This window comes from Mercenaria mercenaria, chromosome 7 (genome assembly GCF_021730395.1).
Source record: "Mercenaria mercenaria strain notata chromosome 7, MADL_Memer_1, whole genome shotgun sequence".
Taxonomy (NCBI): domain Eukaryota; kingdom Metazoa; phylum Mollusca; class Bivalvia; order Venerida; family Veneridae; genus Mercenaria; species Mercenaria mercenaria.
In genome coordinates this window covers 56,773,284-56,793,522 of record NC_069367.1, presented here as the reverse complement: position 1 = coordinate 56,793,522, position 20,239 = coordinate 56,773,284, and the positions used below count along the sequence as shown (strand labels likewise).

Below are 20,239 nucleotides of genomic sequence, written 5' to 3'. Positions count from 1 at the left end.
GGTTGCCATATAAAATACGAAAAGAACAAAAATTATTACCGGTTTACCGAGTAAATAAGTCAGAAAGTTAAAACTAAACGGTGAAAATTAATTTCTGACGTCATGTAATAAAACATTCTTTGAATGGCTTACCGGTCAAAAGTCAGACCTCGGGCAATACTTTCTTCTACTGACCGGTAAGCCATTTAATAATTATAATGTAATTGTATACTGGGGTTTGAGCGAGGTAAAGCAATCGAGGGGCCTTTCGACAGCTTTTACAAATGTATATGATCCAGAACCTTACTCGGTATCCTTATGTCTACTCACCGAAAACAAAGACACAATTTTAATTATTTATTTCAGAAATTCAAATACAATGTAAAAACAATTGCCATACAACAATCGGTTAATAATCAATTTATGAATTTGGCTTTTCACAGAATAAACAAACTTCTGATTTCAAAATATATTATCACATGCAAGCAGTTCTGTGACGTAATCACAAACATAAACATGTAACAGAACTACAGTACAGCGAAAGAAATCTGCAGTGCTGTAGATCCTAAGCTGTCGGGAAAACCATCGAAATATACTTCATAGTAAATCAATTCCATCCTTGCATGCCTGACAGGATTTTCCATGTTTTCCCGGTGCTAGAAAAACTCATCTTACATCCAGGGGTGTTTATTCATAATTTATGAATGAATGCGTAAATTCAAACGCTACTGTAACAAAATAGCGCCTTAAAGAAAAACTTTCGTTCTTCATGTATCTTCTGCAAATTGAAGAATAAGGCATGCAAGTAAAAGAATCAATCACTGGCAGCGGGTAAAGTTCGGAATATCCGGCACTTGGCAGGAGCCTCGTTACCGCCTAAGCAGTTACCCTCGTGCCGGATATTCCGATCTTTACCAACAGCCAGTGAAAGATTCTTACAGTCATACGCTACGATATATTTAGATATATTTCAGAAAATGTCATTTCCCTATGATGTTTTGGCAGTTTTATAATATACGTCGTCAACAAATAGATAAAAACAAGTTTATGTATTTTATGGGCAGTGTCCCAAAGCTGATAAACAAAGTGTGCTATCGACGCTTCACCTAGCAGAAACTTGTTTCGATTCATTACGTAATTACAAAGTCATCACAAATACGTATTTCCAAATGAAAAGCAGTAGGACAATAGGCACAAAAAGGCACTTTTTTATGTTTCAACCTGTTGTGAATATCAGGAGCATTTTTTTTATCAATATAGAATCACTTAAACCAGAGTTAAGATAATAGCTATTTCCACGTCCTGTTTGATAGGAAGTACGACAAAGATAGAGCTTGATAATAATGCAGAGGAAGAAAATTTGAAATCGAATGCAAGTGTTAGATCTAAAATCGAATACTGCCTAAGATCTACAATTGAATGCTAGTCTAAAATCTAAAATCGAATAGCAGTCTAAGATCTAAATTCAAATTGTATAATCGAATGTCATTTAAGTATAGCTGGCATTTTGTTCATTTAACAAGATTACTTTCACGGTGGCAAATCAGTATCCCCACAGTCTCCGCCGCCCATAATGCACGTGTAAATGGATTTGTCTGGGTTCTTGCAATAGTAGTTGTTAGCATCTTTACAGTTTGTTATGCTGCCATAACATTTCCACAAAAACTGATAATGACAGCGGCATGCTGTATTTGGAGGTGGAACTTTGCTGATGGTGCAACCCCCGCTGGAATAGTCGCAATCACACGTGGCTGTTTTATAGCCTTCGCAGTCACCGCCACCTAGCAAACACGAGGCCACGGAATAATCGGGATGAGTGCAGTAAGGAGAGTCGGGGTGGGAACATTTAGAAACTCTTCCAGCGCAGGTCCAAAGTGGCAAGTACACGCAGTGGCATGCCATGCCCGAAGGAGCTGGTTTACTGATGGAACATCCGCCGGGATGATAATCGCAGTCGCAGTCTTGACCGGCCACATTGATATCTAAAACGAAACAATTTTAACTTTGAAGCAAAAAGAGAAGCTTCCGGGCAATAGACCCTTGTAGTATGACGTTAACTTCACGATAAACATCCTTATAACAAATAACTGTGTGTTTGAGTATTACGAGACTTTTTATTTTTGTAGATGACATTTGTTTGTTTCAGTGTAAGATCGAAAACGCCATATATCTGGTGTGTGTTCAGGAGTGACAGACGTTCATTTATTATGTTATGAATTATTACAATATTATGGTGAAATATATCACAGAGAAAAATATCAAATATAGTTTTACTGATTGAAAAAAATAAATACAAAATTTTGTCAATACCATGTACAAAATGTATAACGAAAACTGTACACGACAAAACAAATGAACCGAAAATGCGGATCGAGAATGTTATTTAATTGCATTTCCATAAATACTTTTAAAACTCGAATAATGTACTTACACAACATTCATGAAGATTAAAAAATACATGCAAAGTGAAATAAAGAATATTGAAACAAAATTAACCTACCATTAGCACAAGTAGAAATAACCCAAACAGCAATTATGAAAATATAAAAGGTAGACATTTCCATATTCGGTAGAAAGTACGTATGTTGATCACAACAGGCGTATTGCAAATGAAAATGTCAACTTAGAAATTACGGTGTCAAGAAATGCTTATTTACGGAACTTGATTACAAAATTTGATACAGCCTATTTTGTCAAAGGGGAATATCTGGTTAATTTTGTATCACATTATTATGCTTAAGTTCTGTATTAATACTCACAATCTAGCAAAATCATTTTGCTGTTAAAAGAACATAAATAGAACGAGCAAATTGCACGACACTAAGAAAAAGTGCATTATTAACTTTACATTGTATTAAAACACCCCTGATGTGAAAATTGGCGTTTCCTTCATCCGCGCCGCTATCGTGTGAGCCAGAAATAGAACTACATGTTCTTCAAACTAAATGTCCTGGTTGCGTTCTTGGAAACCTATAGGCTAATGAACACTAAGTTTTCACCTGGGTTGGCCACAAAGGTCTAAATTAAAACTGGCTTTTGTTTGAATTTCATTGTGAACGTCTTTTCGACATTTTGGTAGAAAAATGGGAGAGGATGTTGTATTTGGTGAAGAAAAACTTAATTTAGTATAAGTAGATCTAGTACTACCAGTTCACAGTAGTGTGATTTTGGTGTGATTTTATAGTATGCAAATGTGACAAGAGAAATCTGTCTTAGAAAATAAATGACCCCTACTTTTCTCTTTATTTTTATATCAATTCTATGTCATACTTCTTTAAAATGAGGTAAGGACTTGTACTCTGAAATAGGTCTAGCTATGTGTGGCAGCTCTGTGAAAATTGTCAATTTTATGTGGGATATATAGGGAATACTATTTAGGTCCGTGTGACCTATACAAAAAAAAGGAAATCTTTTTAAAATATCGAAATAAAAGTAACCTGCCATAAGCATAGGAAGAAGTAATATCGACAGCAATTAGGAAAATATAGAATGTCCGGAAGATAGTACCTAGATAGTCAGTAATGTACTGCTTATTGTTGACAATTCTCGCAACGCAACACAAATGAAAAATGTTATCTTCGAATTTATGGTGTTATTTACTGTTCATTTTCACGTAAACAAATGAAAACAGTTCCGCCAGGAATTCCGGTTGAATGTACCTGATCACATATTTTTTTTGGGTGGGTGTATAAATCTAGCCCATTTTCACATACTTTAGAAAATGGCTATTTTTATTTGCTAATCTTTTTATAACAGTGTTAGACTCACAGCACTTCTATGTCAAAGTAAAACCTATATCCATCCTTTCTGGCACAGTATAGCATTACGCTATGTAAGAGTATAGACCCCCGGCATGTCACTAGACATGCCGTTAAAGAGCCAAAGTGGTGAAAAGAATTTACCTCTACATAATTTCCTAAAAGTATTAGCCAAAAAATCCAAATAATTTTGCATCCAAAGGTGAGTCACTGCCACATAAATGACAGTGACCCGAGTATGACAATAAATACTGGAGGCAAGCAAGGTCGCCTTGACAAGGGCGGTGGGAGCCGAAAGTCGCTGCTGTCGCTGGTCCCTCGTCGTGGAGTTGATGTGCCCCTACCCTCCCGCACCCCACGTTGAGCGTAGAGATTGGGAAGCTCGGAGTCTTAGAGGCCGTCAACCAAGAAGGTAGCCCCCATTTTCTCGACGGCTTCAGTCAGGAAACTGACAGAAAAAGGCCAATATAATTATGACCTAGTTCCGTCAATGTCTCGTGCCTTCTCGAGACGTGCACTCACCAGCGGGCCGGAGAAGTTTATCGTTGGACTTGTGAATATTCGCTACTTAAGGACTGTTTTATTGTTGTTGTTGTTGTTGTTGTTGTTGTTGTTGTTTGTGATGACACTACCGGCACCGACACTGCTTTGCAATGAGGTGCAGTCGTCATTCAATAAGATTAAAATGAATCAGACACGACTCCTATGAGACTGGCTTTCATCTATTGCATAAACTGATAATATATTTTACAGGTACATTTTTGAAAGGCAATGGAATAAAATTGCCACGGGAGCGAATTCACGCTTGTTGCGCTGACGTCACTTTACGTTAGCGAAATGCATCAATCGTAAAAGACATGAAATTTAAAAAAAAGAAAGATCAAAAGTAAGTTAAAGGTACTAACACAAAAGTTTTAGGCGAAAAAATAATTTATCTCAAAAGTCCATAAAATGTGAGCACCCTGAAAGTAATCAGTGGTATAAACTTATTATTGACATATGAATTTTGCAAGATATTCTTATAAATAATCAAAAATAGCTATATATAGTGTGGAGAAGGTAGTTAACCGTTGCAACGCTTTTGAAATAATGCAGAAAATTTACATTCTCTTTACATTTTTACCTATATCTAACTTTCATTTTCACCTACATTTTTCAGTGACATATATATATCATATGCCAAAGTGGAAGTGAACATGTTGAAACATTTCACCTAAACAGTGGGTAGCTTTGAATAGTGAACGCAATATTTTACATTGTGCATCATTATTCTGGTACTACAATGGCACAACTGAAAAAAAAAGTTTTATGTACATTTAATTTAGATATATTTTAAAAGACTTTATTTCTTGAACGTAATGCCGACTAAAATTACCGTAGGCCTACTGTGCATGACCGGGTTTTGTCGCCGAATGAGAAACGGCTAGTTTCATATTATAATACACATATACTTAATAGGGAATCGACGAAAATCGGGATCGATCCCTCTATGGTAACATGCGATATACCGAATGAGATATATACTATCGAATTAAAAATGTGTCCTTCCGGAACGGGCACACAGCCTCTGACTTCGGATTTTATGGAAGAATACGCTTTTTCCTTGTGCCTAATAAGCGTCCACATAACTTGTCCGAACTGCAACGTCTTGCACATCAGTACAAATATGGGCAGTGTTGTTTTTATTTCAAAATCTACCTTTAAAATGATACGGAATCGATGCTGTCATTAGACAGTTCTTTTCAAATCTTATGGGATGAGTTGAAGTCGGATCGATTCCCGATTGAGGCAGTGCCTTATTTCATATTATACTTTACTGTGTGTGGTTTTACTTTGCGATTGCCTTCATTCGCGTCTCTACGCTTTCCTGGAATTTTGTTGATTCTGAAGTGGGATACTTACAATTATCAGTCTTCCTCAACGTAATAATGTCCTTAATGCATTCGCGGAATTAGGGGAATACAAACGGAAGTTTTTATGTAAATATGAGTTCACGTACTCATTGTTGCGAATCTGTAACTTGTAATGACTTTTGCTTCTTACTTCTAAACGTCCTATAAGAACAAAAAGGTTTGAATATTGCAAGCAGGATTTATAACTTTGTTTTGCTCTGTTCACCCCTGATGTATGAATAATATTAAATGAAGACAAACGAAAAAAAAGGTTTTTGGCTTTCATTCGCATAGAAGTTGTTCACCTCTTCATCCCCCCCCCCCCCTCATCAAACCCCACTCAACACCCACCCCCCTCCCCCCCTACGCGCGAGTAATGATATATTACGTAAAGGGAAAATATAATGTTACCTAATGCAAAAGAATATCACAACTGTTGTAATAGTTATAACGGGTGACGCTACCGAAACGGGCAGAACGTTTCAAATATACATAAGTCTACAGCACTCCATAACAATAATTATTACTAATGATGTGCGACTATGCCTTTAGCTTTTAAATCCACAGGAAAAACGTAAAAACGTATGCTTGGCAGATTTTAGGGGTGGGGCGCGCCAGGTGTCCTGAATACGCTAGTGATTAGATTTTGAATTTTCTTATTTCAGTTACGCTAAACCGGAGACTTGAATCGCTATGAGGATTTTAGTTATTAAAACCAATAAGTTATTCGTTCCTCAGGCACTGATAGTAATCTGAGTAGACTGATACTGTACAAATATTTACAGATAGATACTTCTATTTTTTAGTACTAATTCCAGTGCATGTTTAACAAACAGGAGAGAAACTGGGAAATTTTGACAAAAACAAAATCTAAAAGCAATGCCGGATTTAAATAAGTAGTGAAGGGTGCGACTAGACCGCTTTTTTTCTTCTTGGTCTATATAAAGCCGCCATCTTAAATTGGGTTAAGTCCCAAAAATTGACTGCACACACTTCACCCTATCCGAGATGGCGGCTCTATATAGACAAAGAAGGGAAAATAACTGTCTACAGTCACGCCCTCCACTACTCATTTATATCCGACATTGCTTTTAAATCAGCGAGGAGACTGAAGTCGAACATGTCAAGTTGAAGAATACGGTTCCGGAATACGTTAACGTTACTAATTTCGCTTAGAATAAGTTTTCCTAAAAGAGAAGAAGGAATTGGTGGGGTAGGAGCCCAAACTGTAAGCAAGCAAAATGTACTCTCTCTCTCTCTCTCTCTCTCTCTCTCTCTCTCTCTGTAACACATACACACACACACACGCACGTATGCAAGCACTATTATCCTTAATATGTATTATTATTAAATGTTAATTACAGTGTATAATCGTTTCTCTATTTACATGTTGGCAATGTTATTGTTATACATGGGATGACAAATCTTCAAGTATTTACGAAAGTCATTCTAAGCATAAGTGGTTGCATAACTGATTAATTCATTTTAAGTTGCCTACCGGTAGAACACCGGAGGGAACTATAGGAATGCTGTCCGTCCGTCCGTCTATCCGTCCACAAATCTGGATCCTGTGATAACTCAAAAAGTATTCAATCTAGGTTCATAAAACTTGTATGTATATAGAAGGCAATATTTAGATTATGCAGGTACATGAATCATGCTTGTAGGTCAAAGGTCAAGGTCGCTATTGAAGGTTAAGTAAAACTTGTTTCTGCTCCATAACTTTATATGCATTGATAGATTATCTTAGTGCTTCACACAAACGTTTCCCATGATGAGACAAGTTGTCGACACATGATCTATGCTTATCGGTTAAAGGTCAAGGTCATTGTTCAAGGTCAAGTAAAAACTTGTTTCTGCTCTATTTCTTTTAATTGCATTGAAGGATTTTTAGTACTATACAGAAATGTTCCCCATGATTAGACTGTGTCGCGCACATGACTCATGGTTGTTGGCTACAGTGTCGCGCACATGACTCATGGTTGTTGGTCAAGGTCAAGGTCAAGGTCACTACTAAAGGTCAACTAAAAAATTTCTCCGGTAGAGAACTTTTGTATTGCCACTGTAATACTCGGTCACTTGTGTGACTTTTTCAGTTATTTATGTAGTTATTACACGTCAGACCTCTCCCTTTACCATCTTTATATTATGTTTTCAAGGTTTCAAGTAACAATTTATGATTAAAAAGAAAACGTGCAGCTAGGTCAGGGCAGACTCACCTCCTTTACATTAGAGTATTTTGTTCGGGGTAATAAAGAATTTAAACATTTCAGTTAAATAACCAGTTATGTTAAGAAACAACTTTTATTTTAAGTTGTTGCTTGACAGACAAATACATATCTGGAATAATTATTTGCATAGATGCTTCTTACACTGCACTTCCATTTTGAGGGTCATTCCTAACCTTAAACTTACTACAGATTAGGAAAGAATTCCTCACAGTGCCATGCAATTTTATTTATTGATAAATAAGTTTCTTTTATTGTTACTACATAATGTATGTAATCATTAAATGTTTAAAGAATTATACCAAGACTTTCTGTCTTTATATCTTTACTATTTTGTTATTGGCTAATTTTGTAAACTATCCCTATAATATATTTAGAAACCCGACACACAAAATGTCTGCCAGTTTGTTTCAAGGAAGATAATTATTGCAAAACTTGGGAACAATATATTAGACCCTATTACAAAGAAACTATTCACTACTCATGTGCATGAGGGATTGTGCACAACATTTCATTACTTCATGGTCAGAATTTATTAAACCAAGTACGTTTTATGTCTGATTGGTTGCGCAAGGCGGGCATACTTTCAGTGTTGCGGATTCCATTCAGTGTAAACTCCGATTAAGCCAGTATGAGGGGGCATGAGGGGTGTTATATATTTCATTACCTCCCATTATTAGACTTAATTAAATCAAGTCTGGTATTATTTTCTTTGCTTGCAAAGGTTCTTCTAAAATATTTCATTCATACAGGATAACAGCCTATATTTGTTTTAATTAATATCAACATCTCATTGCATGTATACTCAAGATCCATTACATGATACAGCTATTGCAGGCTTTGCATAGTTTGCAAGACACTTAAGCTATAGAAACCGGTAAATATGAATCAAAATTAATAAAATTTCATCCGGGTAGACGCATTTGCAAAATAGAGACTCTATTCAGCGTTTATCCGTAAACATATAATATTTCTAAATTACATACGTCAGTAAAATATTGTGATTTGTTTGGGAAAACAAAATAAAATATGTTCTAAAGGTCGTTTGCAACCGAGTGGGTAGATGCGTTTACAAAAGTTTCTGTTTTCAATGAAGTGAACAAAGAGAGTTAATGATCCCGGATTCTGTTTTCAATGAAGTGAACAAAAAGAGTTAATGATCCCGGATTATGTTTTCAATGAAGTGAACAAAAAGAGTTAATGATCCCGGATACAGAGTTAATGATCCCGGATGCTGTGATTTTAATGGGTAAAAAAGGACATTTCAACAATTAAAACAACCGTCCGTACAATTTGTTTACTTATACGGGCCGAAATGTAATATGGGCAGACAGAAATTTATTCAATATTCAGTCATTTTTATACCCGTTACATAATATATTTGAACTTGACGTTATCAACACATTCTGAAAATGATTGTCGATAGCGGTTATACGCTTAAAGCGTACATTCATGAGAAATAAACCTCGCTGTGTCGAATAGTTTCGCTGTTTTATAATTTAGCCTCACAAACGTTTTCCTAACAAATGCAAAGTTGTGACAGTAGACTACGTATTTTAGTTCTAGTACGTTAGAAGTGCAATTACAAAGAAACAATATGAAATTTGAATTGAGACTACTTATCGTGGGTTAAACAATAAAACATAAGACTTTTTGTTTTCGACGTCGCTATATATTTCAAATGACCTAAGTTATGTTTTCAGATTTTTTCAATTCAGTTGATTTGTGTATGTTCGGTCTTTTTTTGTAAAAATATTTACTTCACAACAGCGGGTGTTAAGTGCTGTGTGGCGGCCGTAAAATGTCGCCCCGACTTCATCTCAGTGTTGTTATATTTTCTGGTCCTTCGAGATCATTGATTTCAACTCATTTAGATTTGAGGATTGAATACCGCTTAAGCCGGTGCTAGGGGGCGTGGGCAGTGTTGCATTTTCCATTACTGCTCATGAACAGACTCAATAAAACCGAGTCTGCAATTTTCACTGTTTGCTTTGTTCTCGGTGCTTCCGAGGGATCTACTTTCCAGATTTCATTAAGATTTTTCACATAAACCATTATACAAAACACATTCTAGCAAAATATATTGATTTCTACTTTAGAAATATGTATTGTTTGACAACTTGTACTCATTGTTATAACGAGGTTACGTCTGTTTACGCCTGGCTTTGGATTCGTCTTACGCCTGTTGATGAAAACGTGGCAATTAAAACGGGTTAGTCGTTGTAACTCCTTTGGTCCAAAATTAAACGAAATTTACCTAATGTTCAAATTAAAATGTTTAATAATATCTAAAATTAATTCAGTATCTAAGCGTGGAGTCGGTATACCAGTGTATGGGCGGCGGTTACCGCCAAAATTAGTAAATATACACTTCATTCATAAACAAGTCAGTCAGTGCAGTGCATTTCAATGTCGTCTAGTTCAAAACTCCATCCCGTCCAATATATTTGCACTCAATGCATTGTATTTTGAAACCATTTAATACAAAACTTCATTCCATCCATTTAAACGTGGAACGATGCATTGAAAAACTTGTTGAGATGCACCGTAATATGAAAGCATCCAATAAAACATGAAACCATGCAGCTCAATGTGAAGCCGTTTAACACAACGTGAGTATGTGCAGTGTAAGATGAAATGATTCATTACAACTTGATGCTGTCTAATGCATATTGACACCGCTTTGTGTAATTGAGAGCGGTGTATTAAAACTTGATGCCATGCAGTCCAATGTGAAGACGTTTAACGCAACATGAGTTCGTGCAGTGTAAAGTGAAAGAATTCATTAAAGTTTGGCGCCGTCTAATGCATACTGAAACTATGTTGTGTGATTTGTCATTATTTTTTTCTTTTGCTGATTCTGTTTCTGTTTACCGGACCCCTAGCCACTTGTGGATAGGGACGGGCATTTTTGAGGGGGTTTCTTACTGGTCACCATGTATTCAGTTTGACGGAAAAAACAATTATAATCTACAAACCTTTTTAACTCTTGTACTACTTCAATGGCTTCTGACAAGTCGGTCAAAATATTTGCACATCCGGGATTAGTCTAAATAATAAGACCTCGGGTAGACCGACTTTACATTCTAATATTTCACGTTGTCTACCTAGAGAAGGGGGATATCGACCAGTCAAAAGAGTATAACGATATTCAACTCTCGAGTACAATTATTTGGACTAATCCGGGATAGGCTACAGTCATTCAGTTGACATTTCTAATCAACGCGTCCAACCGGACAATGGCGCTGTCTAAAGCATCTTGAGACTGTAACACTTCTAGTGACCTATTGATCGATCCAATTACAACAAGTTTCCGATGTTCATTACTTTTATTTGTCTTTATTTGATATTAGCTGGCTGTTGTGTTTTTTTTTTTTTTTGTGTGTTTTTTTTTTGTGTTTTTTTGTTGTTTTTTTTTTCTCAGTCTTTCGCAAATCGCACTCAAATGAATAACGAGCTTTCTCATTGGTCGATAGAAAAACAATACCCTGCCGTAATATACATTTGTGGCTTATTTGGGTTTATTATGTGAATAGCTGGATCCCAGCATCGCATATTATGTCATATACAAAAGTTAAAGGGAACCAGCTATTTGATAGAGCAAGTACTCATTGTAAAACGGTATGTTTAAATTTGGACCAGTCAGAAACAAGTTCTAAAAATAGCACGTCTGCTGGGGTATAATTAGGTAGATGGATAACAGAGAGCTCATTCTGTATCCAGCGGTAGAAGAAGACACATCGAGGATTCAACTAATAATTTATCCCAGTACCTTGATAAGGAGACTATTGCAGTTACCCTGTCAGGGCGGATAAATTATTAAAAAGAAGACTTTGGAAGTTCGTAGACTAAAGAAGATTTACAGAATTTCAACCAGGTTTCGAGCTATAGGGCCAGCGCATAGGAGTTTTACCTTAAGGATAGTTGAATGCTTTATACGATAGCATATATAGGCTGAGCATCGGGAAGCTGAGACACAGACCCAGAGTTTGGTAATCTGCTGACATAGTAAGAGAGTTCCAGCTTATAGATGGTTCAGCATTACTGGCGAAGTACAGCCAAGGCATCGGGGATATACCTATTTGGTAGTTGAATGCTACATGTGATAGCATATGGGCGCTGAGCATCCAGGAGTCAGGGCAGTCATATAGAGTTGAGAGGATAGAGGCCGAGTATCTATGCGATAGGACTCGTATGTTGTTGATTCAAAGACATTGTCTGACGGGAACTTCAACAAAAAGACCAGTCAAGTATAGAGTCTCCAGCCTATAGGAGTTTGAGCTAATTGAAAATTGTTAGTTTGAAACATTTAGTGATTTGCCTGATCCCTGAAATTGTCTAGCTCATAATTAAAATCATTTACGAATCATTGGTACACGAATCATTTAGGCAAGGTAGCCAGAGGAAAATTCTATATATGAGATATTTGGTCTCACCAGCTCTACGTTTTAACAAATGACATTCTACATCGTTTGTCAGCTAGTCTAAGACATAGTCACCTTAGCGATTGGACCCAAACCATTGTTCAAGATACTAAAGGCGTAAGCATAACCCTGGGTCATATAACTCGTATCTTGACACACAGATTCAACAAGTAACGAGATACTTAGGAACCCACTGCTGTGACGTCAGTTCATTACTTGCAGTACTGTAATTTCAATATTGAACTGCTTTCAATGGGGATCAGTATTGCATTTTTCACGTTGAGTCTAACATTTGTCTATTATTGGACTATTTATTTAATATTAAACTGCATGAGGAATAATGCGATATAAGAAAATGATTTATATACACATTAATTTTACTCGTGTGAACAATATTTAGCGACAATGAGATTCCAGATGGAAAATACGTTACGTACTGCATTTAACCCACTGAAAGCAGTCCAATCTTAGAACATAATACTGAAAGTACAAAAAAGTGATCAATATGAAAACACAATCAAACCAAAGTAATCGCAAAAACGATTTAGATAAAAACACGCAATTCTCTGCGTGTGTCGAAGTAGTCTAACTCCATAAACGACATCTTCCTAGACCAGCAACCTCTCTTGAAAAAATATTGTTCAGGTTTTGATTTTTAGGAATTCTGTAAGAACCTTAAACACAGTTTTGTAAGACCAATGATGTTAGTCTAGTTCTTAACGACTGTACTCCAGTTAGCCTCGTGTCAAAGGTGCCTGGATTTCTCTACTAGGGAGGGTCTACAGGTCATTAGTCTCAAAGTCAACTTTATTGTACGCACCGGTTATCTGCTGCTTGCATTAACATTGAAAGTAAATGATGAACTACGGTACTGGCATTAACTAAAAATCGGCTTAACCATTCGTAAATGTTTGTTTTATGTTTAAAACACTTTTAAAAGGATTTCAGTTACATTGTAACATTAACAAACGATAACACATTAGTAATACGTTACGAAAGCCGAAAGTACCATCTTCACAGTCACGTAGTCCATTGTTTGTTATGTCACAGCCAACAATTCTCAAACCGATTCTGCTATTATTCTTTTTTGGTTGCATTCTACGCTTCCAATTATGATCTTTTTACATAATTTGTTATTTATCAGAAGATGCCGTGGAAATACTAAATTATGCTTATACCTCAACTGCACATATATTCTCTTTATTTCCTCTTACTCAGAGATTACAACATACATTATATAAACAGAGGCATTCACAGATCATAAATGATTATAGGATATGTACACTTTGTTACAAATTGTTTTGAAATGCCACAATTTTACAGTGTACATTTTCAGTACAAACATAACATATACACATATATATGTAGATTGTGAAATATAGACAGTAGTTGATATGCTGAAGCTTGTATTGGGTATCAAGTGAGATTATGATATGCAGGTTCCCAAGTGTAGTTCTTCTTTCGAAGGACTACCAAGGAACGTGTGCACTTTAATAATTTCTTTTAGGCAGGAGTTCTGTATGCTTACTCGAAAGCGAAATATAAGCATCCCGGCTTTTTGATTTAGCAGCTTACAGTCTGTGGATAGGGTTTCAGCATATCAAATACTGATATCCAACTACTTATATGTACAAACATTTAACTATATATTTGTAAGACATAATAAGGAACTTCTTTTGCATATCCAAAATATATGCATTTATTATGAGTTTTCCAAGTAGAGGTCGCAGTTCTTGGATAATCACTGTATCAAAAGCTTATATCAGTAGTCTACATAATTCATACCTTAGTGTAAATAAATGTGAACATTCTTTTACCTTAAGCATATTTATGTCATTTACGATATTCAAGCAGTATGGACATTGAAGTTTTTCATCAGAATTCGGAACTTGTACCCAAACATTTGCAATGCACTGGGCCATTCTCGGTGTAAATTCATTGCAAATACACTTGTAAATAACAGTAGTGTCTACCTTTGTATGGATATCCTCAAACCTTTCAAAATCTGGTGATAAGTTCATTCTTGCTGTCCATAGAGCTAAATGGCTATCTTCGATGCGCTTATTAACTATTGATTTCCATTCACCCTTTGACGGGAAGGACATGCCATGGTAATAGTCATTTAAATAAATTACAAGATCATATTTACACAAGATACGATACAAATCGGGGATAACGCCAGTTTGATTACACATATTTTTTGATATGTAGGCTAATCACAGAATCGGAAGTCAAATATTGTCTTGGTAAATTTATCACTTGATAGACTACACAGACTTTGTAAAAACATTAATTTTCATTTTTCAATTTCTAGTTCAATATTGAGCTAGGCTGGCATACTTAAGCACATGTTCGGGTGCTCATACCTTGGATGATTTTCGACCAACGGTTTTGTACAGTTCTTAGTTTTATCATTTCAGCGTATGTGATTTCACTCCATAATTCACATCCGTATAGGATGGTAGGTATCCTTAGGACGGCCAGCACATATTTATGCGATCCTGCCAGGCGTATATATGTTTTTGACAACACATAAAATGACGTCACATGACCTTCAGCTATTTCCGGAAGTAAAGAAAATGAAAGTAGAAATGCTAAACTTGAAAACGACAGCCGTATTTTGATTCGTAGATAGTCAGGTGTCACGCGCAGGGGTCACCCCGTCTAAATGTATGCGCGTGGACTTATTTTTTTCTATTGGGGAGTCAATTTTCAGCACTATCTAACGAATTGAAATTACCTGGGCTTTAGTACGGCATGTCAGCTTTTCATCTACGAAAAGATATTTGAGCTCGGGGTCCGTAACGGACCAAGGGTACATTGATAATTTTGGAACTTCATCAAATAGCTCAAAAGGTCGTTTTTGATGTTGTCTGAGAGTGTCGGTATATGCCTCGTCAGGGGCGTACCTAGATGATTTTGAACTGTACGCCAGATAGACGAGCAGCATAACTATGAGCCAAACAGCGATGCTGCGAGTATGGGGTAGGTGAGAGAGAGAGTCTCGATTGGATTGTGTAAGGATATTTTATTTTTGTTGTTATCGTTTTTGAAATCATCGTAATGTTTAAATATCATGCATGACTTCTACATCCGCATTTTGACAGGTTTTTGATAAATGCATCTACCCATACATTGCGAATGTGTCAGGTTTTATGAAATAATCATTGATATATCTTTCCCACACGAAAGTAAACATTTTCTAGAAAACGTAAACAACATCTATTTTTTTGCAAACGAAAATTCAAACTGCGTAAATTGCTTTGGTATTTCGGTATCCTGATCTGGATGTAGACTGATAGATTGAATTGCACATCGATATGGACGTTAAATGTTATATTAAGCGCAAGCTTTTTTTACTTGCGACCTTGGATGACACAAGCATTTTTGTTCTCCCTTTGCATGCTTGAATACCAATGTTTTACTTGGGGCCTCTATGGCCGAGTGGTTAAGGTCGCTAACTTTGAATCACTTGCACCTCACCGATGTGGGTTCGAGCCTCACTCGGGGCGTTGAATTCTTCATATGGTTTCGGAAACCATCCAGCCGGCTTACGGAAGGTATTGGTTCTACCCGGGTGTCCGCCCGTGATAAAATAATGGAAGGAGGAGCACATGGGGAAAAAATCTAAATGGAATACTGTCAATAGGACCAGCTTTTATCAATAAAATTGTTTCTTTGTAAACAATATATAATTTAGAATGAAGAAAAATATCGAAGGTGTTACCATTGCCCGTTCCTGGGCGGAGCCAACTGTGTTCTTTTTGTCATCGCTGTCTGTATGTGTGCGTGTGTGCATGTGTGCGTCTGTGTTTCTTTTTAAGGCGGGCCTATTTGGCGATGTGTGGCTCTGGCTGTATTTGCCGTGCCTTATGCTTGCAAGGAATCTACCCTTACCTTTTCCAAGATAATTACAGGAACAAATAAATCTATTTTGAAAAACGAATTTGATAAATCTCATGCAGATGATATTGTTAAACGAAGAACTTGAAACAGCCGCCTTACTCCCTTTAGGCTTTACATTTTATTGCATTTTTTTCACACTTTAAGCTTTTTCATTACCCTGGTGTCGAATATAACTGTACGCACAAGCGTACTAGCGTATGCCCAGGTACGCCCCTGCTCGTATGTAAGATATAAGCGTATTTGAGAGATGCAGACCTAGACATTTCAGAAATGTTTTCAAAATAAATTTCGTGTAATAAATGTTGATTCTACGGAAGCGTGAAAGGGCCATCAGACGCTATTACGTTTTATTACGTTAAGGCTGCGGAAAGGGTATAACAGTTTTTGTTTTTTTGCACTAAGCTTGCGGATATGTTTGGATTACGCACTTTGGTGTGATTCAAACAGACATCAGTGAAAAGAAAGCTGATTGTGCCTTAATAATTGATTTTTGGATATTGTCCACTGTTACTCGAACTTTTATTTGCCCCATGTGGTTCTGGGACGATCTGTGTATGAAAAGAATTGGAACCACTGCCTTACCTTTGCATGATCGTAAGAGGCGACTAATAGGGTCTTAACACTTGGTTTTGCTGTATTTCTGTGATTCCAGCAAGTATGCAAATTTTGATTCCATACCTCATGTTTTTATTTCGATGTAAATGAGATGTGAAACCAAAATTTGTAGTCCTGTTTGGCGCCATATAACCTATACTGTGTTGGTGTGCCGAAAAATCCAAATAAATAAATAAAAAAACAACTTTTATTTAGATTTATTCCAAGGTGTGAAGCACATTTAACTATAGGTATTACGTTTTCACCGAGTTTCCAGGACATAGAATTAGTAGAAGAGCTCTTCTTAGAGTCACAGATCAAGATCGCACTTTTATCAGAATTAATGTTGTATCGCCATTTGGGTCGGCATGTTTCGACGATATTAAGCATGCTTTGTAGATTATTTGGTGATATCGCTGCTAGGGTCAGGTCATCTGCCAGGATTATATTACCACATTGTATATGATTTATATCGATTCCTAAAATGCTATTCTGAAGTTCAACGAGTAATTGGTCAATAAAAACAGAATAGACCGAAGTCGAGACTACCCCTCCTTGTCGAACTCCTTGCTGAATTTGTAGCCAATCTGAATCTGCTCCATCAATGACTACTTCACTAATCATGTCGGAATGTAGATTCATTAAGATTGTTACGCCCATGTTGTATATTTTTATGAGTAGACCTTTTAACCAAACCGTATCAAATGCTTTTTGTGTATCAAGGAGGGCAATATAAGTTTTGCTGCCGTTCTCAAGTTGATGGCGAACGCTTTCTTAAAGGTTGAATGAGGCAGTTACAAATCCTATTTAATTTTGACATGCATTTTGTTGAGTAGATGGAAATCTTATATTATTTGTATTTACAAACGTTTTCAATCTCTTATGCAGTATGTCTTCAAATAGTTTGTAGATGACCGGAAGAAAAGTTATCCGACGATAACTAGTCGGATAATTTCTTGGGTTTCCATTTGACTTACACGAGTATATAGGAATAATAATGCAATTTTTACTGTCAATTGGTGAATAGAATTTTGTTGCTATTTTATCAAAAAGTACACATAGATGTGTAACAAGGGACTTCCTCCTATGTATGAGTTGTTCGTTAGTTATTTTGTTATGACCTGGTGCTCTTCTCTGTTTCAGATTTATTTTTATTAGCCCAAGCTCCTTTCGTCAATCATTTTGTATTTTGGATCAAGTTCACTTTCTTGGCTTTCTAATATTGTATCATAGTTCTTTTCAATATCACATTTAAACTGATTATCGTAAGTGGGCGATGTAAGAGGCATGTACAATTGTTAAAAGTATGTTCTAAAGCCTCCAACGATTTCATCACATGTTTCATATTTGATATCATCTATATTAAGGACATTATATTTCTTTTTCTTGTATTTTCGTTTTTTATTTACAAGGTTCCAGAATGTTTTGCTGTCACAGTTTGCTGTATTGTCGAGTTCTATGTAATACGTGTGTTCTATGTCTTGTATGGCCTCTTTCTGGGTATTGATGAATGCACGTTTTAATAGTTCATACCTCCCCTAGGTCGCCCATCTTGTAGCCATTGTATCCATGCATATCTCTGGTTTTCGTGTGCTTCCTTTACTTTCGGTGTCCAATACGGTTTTGCATGTTTTTAGTATTTCCATTGAGGAAGTGTTTGTTTTGATGCTGCTTGTATTGCCTTAACTGTATATTTGAATAGAAACTTTCGATATCTTCGTTTTCTAATTCATTTTGTTGTCTCTGAATAATGTCAATTGATGGGAGCATTTCAGATATTAACTTATTATATTAAAAATCTGTTCCTCGGTACATTTGTGCCATGATACTAGTTTGTCGTAACATCTTTTAGTGTCCCTTTTACCAATATTTATAGTAAGTGTGCACATTACAGGTAAATGGTCTGAGACAGATGTAACTTCGTCGTTTATAACAGTTATTTGGTTATTTTCAATTTTTAAGGACTATCTATTACGATATCATCTAAATCTTTCATAGATGGGCTAAACGTATAATTTAGACCTCTTCGCTTGCAAGCAGATATCTATGAAGTTTCGGTACTGTTCATCTCGAAATGACTAATTAAATGCAACGAGATTACTAGTATAGTTTGCGTTTATGTCTCCAAGAAATAAAACGGAGCCAAGTTGTGAATAGGGTTCATACACGGTACTTAATGTATCTATTGTTTCTGCAAACTCCTCGTTTGAATAATTCACTGATGGTAAGTACACACAGAATGCAAATAATGGCAAATTGTTTTTAATAGTTAGTTCCAGGCCTGCGATTCGATTCGACTGAATATTTCCTATACTGTTTACTCTCAGTAACAAAGACTTTTCGTACATTATACTTACACCACCTTTTCCACAAGAAATACTGCCCCAGAAGTTTAAGGTGTCATCACATACTGTATGTGTTTCGAAGTCTATGTGTATACTATCCATAAAGTTTTTATACTGTGGGAGCAATTTGTGTTCTGTAACGAAGGCTATATCAATGCATGATATGTCAAGAATATGACTGAGGCTGGCTGCAGATGTCATTATGCCACGCACGTTCTATGTCATAAGGTTAAGTTTGTCCTCGAACTCCATGTCTACATTTGATTGTGTGCGGTGTCCCATTGGTCATTCCATCTTGTTCTGCTTCTTTGGTTGTAGTATTATTATATTGGTTTTCATAGTTTTGAATGGCCACCACTTGTCGAAGATTCGCGATAATTCTTTCTGTAATGTTCGAGTTTACGATTTCGGGCATCATATGTGTCATGTTCATTGCTTGTATACTTATTCTGAAATGAATCCCATGTATCCTTTCCATACCAGGGTCTGCAGTGGACAAATCGTGGCCAAAATACCATTCTATTTGTTTAAATGTACAGATTCAATGTTAATTTCATTTTAACATTCAACGTACTTTCAAGACAAAAATACTGTAAAAAATGAAACATAAAGGGATGTTTTCTGTGGAATGTCAGGTAAATCTTTAGCTCACCTTCCAAAACAAAAATGTTATTCTAAAAAATTGAATTACTGTTCTAGGTCATCCTAACTCAGTTTACCAAACACAAGCTGTTGTAATACCCTCATATTCACGTCGGAAATATAAAGCGACATCCGTATCGCAAAAAAAAAAAACGTATACCTGCTGCTTTCTTTTTCTTTTGTAAGAGCATACTACAATTGACATTGTGCCCGCCTTCACTAGCATGAACATATTTTAAGCATTTTTTGTATCTGAAACAGCAACATATTTAATTATGCATTTGTGACAAGCCTGGCATTCCGTAATATGGGAATGTTCCAAGTTCTATTCAGAACATAACCGTTCATACATTTACACAATCATACAGTCAATTTATAATCAAACATTTATACAAAAAATACACATATCAGAATAACTTAAATGTTTCTTCGACAAACACGTCTCAAATTATAGAAGTCTTAAAAGCATAA

At 36.1% G+C, this 20,239-nt stretch overlaps 1 protein-coding gene across 1 annotated transcript in view; it reads right to left on the bottom strand.

Moving 5' to 3' along the window:
* Positions 1-1,841: 1,841 nt before the first annotated feature.
* Positions 1,842-20,239, bottom strand: part of LOC123554105 (dermonecrotic toxin LdSicTox-alphaIB3b-like) — a 107,845-nt gene continuing 89,447 nt past the window's right edge. Inside the window, exon 2 of the transcript XR_008371760.1 lies at positions 1,842-1,961. The gene's annotated coding sequence lies outside the window, so the exon portion shown is untranslated. The remainder of the gene's footprint in view (positions 1,962-20,239) is intronic.